This window comes from Tenrec ecaudatus, chromosome 8 (assembly GCF_050624435.1).
Source record: "Tenrec ecaudatus isolate mTenEca1 chromosome 8, mTenEca1.hap1, whole genome shotgun sequence".
Lineage (NCBI taxonomy): Eukaryota > Metazoa > Chordata > Mammalia > Afrosoricida > Tenrecidae > Tenrec > Tenrec ecaudatus.
The window spans coordinates 104,479,703-104,487,982 of NC_134537.1; the positions used below are offsets into that span (position 1 = coordinate 104,479,703).

The 8,280-nt window shown below is 41.9% G+C and overlaps 1 non-coding gene across 1 annotated transcript; it reads right to left on the bottom strand.

The window, feature by feature from the left end:
• Positions 1 to 3,080: 3,080 nt before the first annotated feature.
• Positions 3,081 to 3,213, bottom strand: LOC142455783 (small nucleolar RNA SNORA63). Its single transcript, XR_012785913.1, has one exon. It is a non-coding gene; the product is annotated as a small nucleolar RNA SNORA63 (small nucleolar RNA).
• Between the last annotated feature and the right edge of the window lie 5,067 nt (positions 3,214 to 8,280).

An 8,280-nucleotide genomic window follows, 5' to 3' on the forward strand; every position in this document is an offset into this window, starting at 1 on the left:
TATAGCTTATTGCTAATTGATTAAGAAGTTCCTTTATTTGAGGCGTCAGTTTGAGCTTAGGGTTGAGACACACTCAAAAGTTTTCCAACACCAGCAACTGGAAACAGTGTGGACATATTTATCCAAAAGTGCCCTTAGCATTTTTAAAGGCAAGGAGACTTGCTGGGAAGCAGCTGCATGGTTTTCTGAATGCAGTGTGGATCGAGCGCATTTCCCTTTTGGATCCCTCTGAGCATGATCCTCTACGGTGGTGAGCATTCTCCTTATCAGGGATGAACCATAGACCATGGGAAATAGTGGGCTTGGCTTGTAGTTTCTGCTCAGTCGCCTCAAGATAGTGTTTTTGCTTCACTGATGTTGGCTCAGGAGCTTGATCTTATTGCTGGGTACCATCGAGGCGGCTCCAGCTCACAGTGACCCTGTCTCCACCTATTGCCACCCCCATTGGCCTTTTACAATCCTCACAATTGTTGTTATGCTGGAGCCCCATTGTTGCACTCACTGTCAATTCGTCTAATTGAGAGCTGTCCTGGTTTTCTCTGAAACTGTACTTTATCAAGCACAATATGCTTTCCAGGGATTTGGGTCAGGCAAGCCCAAGGTGACACCTTTACTCTTTAACTCTTCAAATAGCTTTTGTCCAGCAGACTGACCCAATGCAACATGTCATTTAAGTCCTTGCCTTCTGCTTAACCACAATAACAACAAGAAGTATGAAAAAAAAATCTTGGACACAAAGGCAATTCTACTTGTCTGCCAGGGTGGTTAGCAGTCAAGCTAGACTTGATGGATGTGATAGGCAGGCTTATTGTGCCAACTTGACCAATAGGACACATGGGATTAATAAGGTCACAGTTTGACTGGAGGGCAAAGAGATAAATGGCTCAGCAAACCCTGCCTGTCTCTTCTTCAAAATGTCATATTAGCCCATTTTATTGATGACATTATGCTTATTGGACTCATCAAGGAAGATGTATCAAAGACTTTAGATTCATTGGTGCAACATCAGCGTGCAAGAGGTTGGGAAATCAACCCAACAAAGATTCAGGCACCCTCCACCTCAGCAAAATGTCTAGGGGTCCAGTGGGGTGGGGCATGTTGAGACATTCCTACAAAAGTGACGCCCCCCACCCCATCCTGTTTACGAGATCGGCCTAGAGCAGAACCTTAAGGTATGAATAAACTGTATGAAAAAGTGGCCCAAATACCCAGAGTCTCCAATCCTGTCACAACGCTTTCCTTCTCCCAGTCTGCACCTATGGCCTTCCTTATGGTAATGTAACTGAAGAAGAGAAAATTCATGTTTGGTTTGCTGATGGCTCTGCACAATATTCAGGTGCCACTCAGAAGTGAACGCAGCAGCACTACATCCCCTTTCTGGGATCTCCCTGAAGGACGGTGGTGAAGGGAAATGCCCCTAATGGTCAGAACTTTGAGCAATGCAACTGGCCGTTCAGTTTGCCTGGAAGGAGAAATGGCCAAATATGAGATTGCATACTGATTCATGGATTGTGACTAATGACTTGGCTGGTTGGTCAGGGAATTGGAAGGACCATGATTGGAATATTGGTGATAAGGAAGTGTGGGGAAGAGGTATGTAGAGAGACCTCTTTGATTGGGTCAAGAAAGTAAAGATAATCGTGTCTCATGTGAACACTCGCCAAAGGGTTACCTCTGCAGAGGAGGACTTTAGCAATCAAGTGGATAAGAGGACACGCACTGTGGAGACTAGTCCTCCTCTTTCCTCCGCCACTCCTGTCATTGCCCAATGGGCATGTGACATGAACAAAGTGGACATGGTGACAAGGATGGAAGTTACGTATGGGTGCAGCAATATGGACTTCCACTCACCAAGGCTGACCGGCCACTGCCACTGCTGAGTGCCCCATCTGCCAGCAGCAGAAGCCAACATTGAGTCTAAGATATGGGGCCATTCTTCAGGGAGATCAACTAGTAACCTGGTGGCAGGTTGATTATATAGGACCACTTCCATCATGGAGGGGCAGCATTTTTGTTCTTACTGGAACAGACAGCAACTTTGGATGTGGATTTGCTTCCCTGCACACAATGCTTCTGCCAAAAATACCATTCATGGACTTATAGAATGCCTCATCCACCGGCATGGCATTCCACATAGCATTGCTTCAGATCAAGGAAGTCACTTCACATTAAATGTGGTGCGGCAATGGGCCCATGCCCATGGAATCCACTGGTCGTATCATGTTCCTCATCATCCTGAAGCAGCTGGCTTGAATGATGGAATGGGCTCCTAAAGACACAATTGTGGCTCCAGCTAGGTGGCAACAACTTGTGGGTCTGGGGCAATGTTCTCCAGGAAGATGTGTACGCTCTAAACCAGCGGCCAATATATGGTTCTGTCTTCAATCACCAGAAAAAATGGGTCCAGGAACCATGCTCCTAGTGATCTACTTGCAGCATTTCTGCTTCTGTCCCAGCAACCCTGTGTGTTTCAGGCCTGGGGGTCCTAGTTCTGGAGGAAGAAACTCTCCTACCTGGAAACACAGCACGGATTCCACTGAGCTGGCAGCTGGGAATGCTCTTGGCCACTTTGGGCTTCTCATGCCATTGGATCAACAGGTCAGGAAGGGTGTCGCTGCACCGAGTGATGTGATTGATCCTGATGACCAAGAGAAATTGAACTGGTGCAACATAATGGAGGTCAAGAAGAATATGTATGGAATCCAGGAGATCCCATAGTGATACAATGACCTGGGATTAAAGTAAATGGTAAACTTCAGCAACCCAATCCTGACAGGAAATCTAATGACCCATAGCCCTCGGGAATAAAGGTCTGGGTCACCCCACCAGGCAAAGAACCACGGTCAGCTGAGGTGCTGGCCAAGGCAAAGGTAATGCAGAATGGGTAGTAGAAGAAGGTAGTTCTATCTATCAGTTATGACCATGTGATCAATTGCAAAAGTGAGGTTTGTATTTGTCAGTTTATCTTCTTTATTATAGGTGCTTATTGAATATCTTCCCTTTGTTCATGTATGATGTACCAGATATAATTAAATTCAGTGTGTTTCCATTTATATGTATGATAGATTTATTTTTTTAATATGTATGAGACAAAGAATCCCTGGGCTGCTACAAGAAACTAGCAGACAAGGATAGATAAGAAACAACTTTACTTTGAGCAAGGGGAACGACAAAATAGCGCTTAACAGCTACATTGTAGTCGAAATCCTGCTGTTGCATTATAGATGTTTGATGTTAGGTGTAAGCGTGAATTCATTAATGTCTGAAAACTATATATGGCTAAAGAATTGTGTATAGGTGCCAAGTTGGCAAGGGGTGGACTGAGATGGGTAGGTTTATTGTGCCAACCTGGGCAATAGGAACTTGTGTGATTAATAAGGTTGAAGTTTGATTGGAGGGCAAAGAGATAAATGGCTCAGCAAGCCCTGCCTCTCTCTATCCCGCTCTCTGGTGATTGGACCAGTGTGTGGCTGCTAGTTCTCTGCCTCAAATCATGAGTTACACTACCAGTGGCATTGCCAACCTGTGGATTGTGTCACTAGAGCTTGAGGTTCCTTTGAGACCTGCTTTGCCACGCTGTTGGTGTGTACATCTCTTGAGTTTGGGACTGTCAAATCCTGTCATCTTGCTTACTGTTGGTGACCCACCCTGCTGTTTGCTGCCTGTGGCCAGATTGCTGCCTGAGGCCGGAAGCAGACTCAGCTGTCTGCTTCCTTGACCTTGGACCCAGTGCCCTTCGTGAGTTGAAAGACTTCCAGTATATTAACTGTTCGAAGGAAGTGAGTTGAGCCCTCTCTACTATTGTACGGACTAATTGGCTGTCATATTCCTTTGTGTTGTATCTATCTATCTAGCTATCTATCATCATCATCATTATCATAAGTGGCCTGGTTTTGTTTCTCTAGAGAACCCTGTCTAACCTGATTGCAGTGAGTGAGAAACTGTAGAACTAAGGTGCCCTTAGAGAGCTGAGAATGAGGCATTAGAATACTAATTACAAGTCTGTGGTTGGAATTCACCAGCCACTCCAAGCGAGAAAGATGAGCTATTTACTCCAGGAAAGACTCAGAGTCTTTGGAACCTTATAAAAGATGGCTATAAGTTGGAATAGACTTAATGGTAGTTGGTTTTTGGTATTATAAACATAAAACAGAATCCTTTGGGATCAGGCAGCACTTCAATTAAAATCTAAACCAAAGGCGTTTGTCCAAAGGGAGCCCTTGGGAGTAGGATCCATGCAGAGACTAAAGTGAGGAAATACCAGCATTAGAATATTACAAGATGAATAGGAAGGGGAGACGAGCTCAAAATACGTTGACAAGACATTTCTGCATCATAATTTTACCCAATCTTCTGGTCCGAATAGCAGTTTCAGTTTTAAGGACCAACTTCCTCCCTTTTGAGTTGTGCATGATTCTTTCTTTTTGTGGGGATGGGTCCTTGGAAGAAAATTTTCCCACAGCTAAAATGCCAGCATTGTAGCTTTCCTCCTCCCTGAATTTACTCGGCTATTTCCATCCCTGCCACTGCCGGATGTTTGTGATAAAAGCTACTGTCACTATTAATCATACAATTATGATAATAAATACAAGAAGACCCAAAATCAAGTGGACGAAAGGGCAACAGCTGGCAACTTCAATTGGTGAACTTGGCAGTAACAATTAATTGAGATATTCTACAAGTGATATTTCCATTGGGAATAGTCTGTGTCAATCATTTCTTAAGGTCTTGTTCAATCAGAGTGGCGCATTCCAGAAATGCACGAGCTTCAGAGAGAGCCAGCTGAAAGTTTATTCACCACAGTGTGCTTATGGCCCACCTTGTGATTCATGAACCTGCTGGACGCAGGGGAAAGAAAAGAAGGTTAAAAGCTAGGAAGCTGTGGGAGTGTTACATTTGTTGTTCTATGTGTACAATAATCCATGGTAACAACCTTCCCTGTTAAGGCAATATGGGGTTGTTTGTTAAGTAAACTCTCTTTCACACACAAAATTAGAGGGGTCCATTTTAGATATTGTGCTATGAGGCAGCAATAAAGTGCAAAAATCCAATACATTTGTTTAAAAAGGGCACCAGGGCACCAAGATAAGGCTCTGACTAAACAGATTTTTCCTGACACCGCAAGTGTGCCTGCCCCATTTTAGGCTCTGGGAATTCTTCCTGGAATCAGACAGGAATTCCAAGTGCAGCTGCTGACACCGAAGAATGAAAGAATTTAAAAATAATAAGAAGAAACACAATTCTTTGGCAGTAAAATTAATATGTTAGTGCTTTAAAAACAATAAACTGTGATGAGAAAAGAAGAAATGTAAGTTATCATAAAATATGCTGTTTTTGATGAGAGAATAGCATATAATCTCTGAGTTACCTGACCTTGGCATTTAGCATCAGAAATGTGTCAAGTCATACATGCAAGCACTTTTCTGCTTTTGTGGCAACCCAGATCTGCCCTGTTATCTCTCCATAGTGCAAAAAAGTCTTTTGGTTCTTATTGAAGAGTGAAAGATGCAGCTAGGATTTTTTTTTGCGGGGGGGGGGGAGTATTTCTATGGGTGACAAGGAGGCCTGTTTGTGTAATGACTAAGTGTTCCATGGCTAATCTACAGTTTGATGGTTTGAACCCGTAATAAATTCTGTGGGGAAAATAGACCTGACCACCGGCTTCCATAAGCATTGCATCCCAGGAAAATCCCAGAGATGATCTACTCTGTCATAATGAGTCTAAGGTGAATTACAGTCAGCGCCACAGAGGGCCAGAACAACATGTTGGTGGCGAGTGTTACTCCCCAGTTTTGATTCATTCTTACTCTACTTCGGAACTTCATGTATTTCTTCATTTGTCCATGTATTGGTTTCTTCCTGTGCATCTGCAGGTACTGTGACTGCTGGTAACTAGAGAGGACAGGAGACGAGAGCCATCCCAAGATAATTAAAGTAAATAGATAGTCCTTGAAGTGTTCAAAGTCTCATTGCCTTATAGGTTCCCCTGGGTCTAATATTAAAAATGGCTAAATGAATAGCTGAGAAGATCATTATCTACATCATGCTGTCAGAAACAGACTCCGGAGCATAAATGTAGCCAAGGTAGCAATTTCATATCCCAGCTACCCCATTCCTTCGCTCAAAGATGGAGATTCTGGATTCCTGTAGTTCTCTGAAACTGCCATAGGACAGAGGGAATGTCTCCAGCGTTCAGAAATGAATTGGACCACCAAGCATCTTTTGATGCTAAAAATTCTTTCTTTTGAACAAGAGCTAAGCAATGGATGGCTATATTCAGGAGAGAATCTGTCTAATAAAATTAGAGACAAGAACTCTGTAAGAGACCTTCAAGTTTTATGGAAAAAATGGAATTGAAACATAATGGAATTTTCCATGAACTTTCCAAACATCCCCCAGATTTCTTGCTTGGTGAATCAGAACCAGAAGAAAAAATAAGTGTCCAGCCACTGAAACAATGCTACGAATCGGTTGGAGTATTGATATTTGTAAATAAACCACTAGTCTTTCCCATAACTAGCCACTCCCACCCTCCCCCCACCCCCATTTCTAAGCCACTGCTGTCAAGTTGGTTCTGATTCACAGTGACGCTAGTTACAACAAAGGGTAAACCATCCTGACCATGACCATCCCCATCATCCTTGCTCTGTTTAAGCTTTATGTTGCAGTAGTGTCAATCTATATCATTGAGGTCGTCTTCTTCTCATTTGCAATGTAGGATACCCTTCTCCAAAAACCAGTTTCCCCTGAGGACATGTCCAAAATAGTTTAGACAAAACCTCAGGTGACCCTTGCGTAGAAGGAGCATTCTGCCTGTACTGCTCCAAGATCTATTACTTCATTCTTCTGGCTATCCACGACGTTTTTTATATTCTTTACCAGCACCTTAATTTAAAGGTATTGATTGTTCTTTGGTATTCTTTATTCATTATCCAACTTTTGAAGGTGGGCACTTTAAAATACCATGACTTCATTAAGTGCATCTTAGTCATGAAAATGACTTTGCTCTTTAACAATTGAAAAAAGTCTTTGATAGGCTATTGGCTCAATGCAATACATCCTTGGATTTCAGGACTGCTGCTTCTGTGAGCATTGATTGTGGATCCAAGTAAAACGCAGCATTTGAGGACTTCACTGTTCTTTCGATTTAGCATGATATTGCTTATTGACCTATTTGTGATATATATTTAACACTGAGTTGCAATCTGTTCTAGCAACTGTTGACTTTGATCTGAATCAGCAAGTTATCTAAACTGCCTTTTACAAGTGGTCAATAGGTCTTTTCCAATCCTAATGCCACATTCTTCTCTAGCTAGTCCAGTTCCTTGGATTAATTGCTCCACACACAGTTTTAATGTGTATGGTGAAAAAAACTCACAATATTGTTGCACAATTTTCCTGATCTTCAACTACATAGGATTCCCTTGTTCTATTATAACAAATACCTTTTGGTCTATAAACTCTCACATCCTCTTGTTCTGAATGAGCACAATTACGTGTTCTGGAATTCCCAAGTTTTACAATGCTGTCCATAATTTGTGATCCACACAGTTGGATACTTTTGACTAATCAATAAAGCATGGACAAACATCTTTCCAATATTTTCTGCTTTCTGCAAAGATATATCTGACATCAGCAACAATATTCCTTGTGCCGCCTCCTGTTCTGAGTCAGCTTGAAATTTTGTTACCTCCCTCTTGATATGTTGCTGAAGTGCTTTTAGAATGATCTCAACACAGTACACTTGTGTGTGAAATTAAGCTTTTAAAATATAATTTCCTTCTTAAAAAATAATAGAATGAGATAAATATGGATCTTTTCCAATTAGTTGGCCAGGGAGCTGTCTTCCATTCTGATGGCAGAGGTAAGCAGTGCTTTCAACATTGCCCTCACTAACTGAAAAATTTCAATTGATATTCCGTCAATCCCTGCAACATTGTTTTTGCCAAGGCTTTCAATGCAGCTTGGAGTTTTTCCTTTCCTATCATCTCTTCTTGCTCAGGTGTGTGCCACCTTCTGAAATATTAATCACTGACAAATGATTTTTGGTATAAAGACAATGTGAATTCCTTCCATGTTGTTTTGATACTCTCTGTGTCATTCAATATGTCCCCCTTATAATTATTCAATGTCAAAATTTGACATATGAACTTTTTCTTTAATCCTTTCAGTTTGAGAAATTTTAAGAATATTCTACCTCTCTGGTTTTTTAATTCCAGGTTTGTGCACATTTCATCAAACTACTTTACTTTGGCCTTTTGCTCTGCGCTTTGTAAGTGT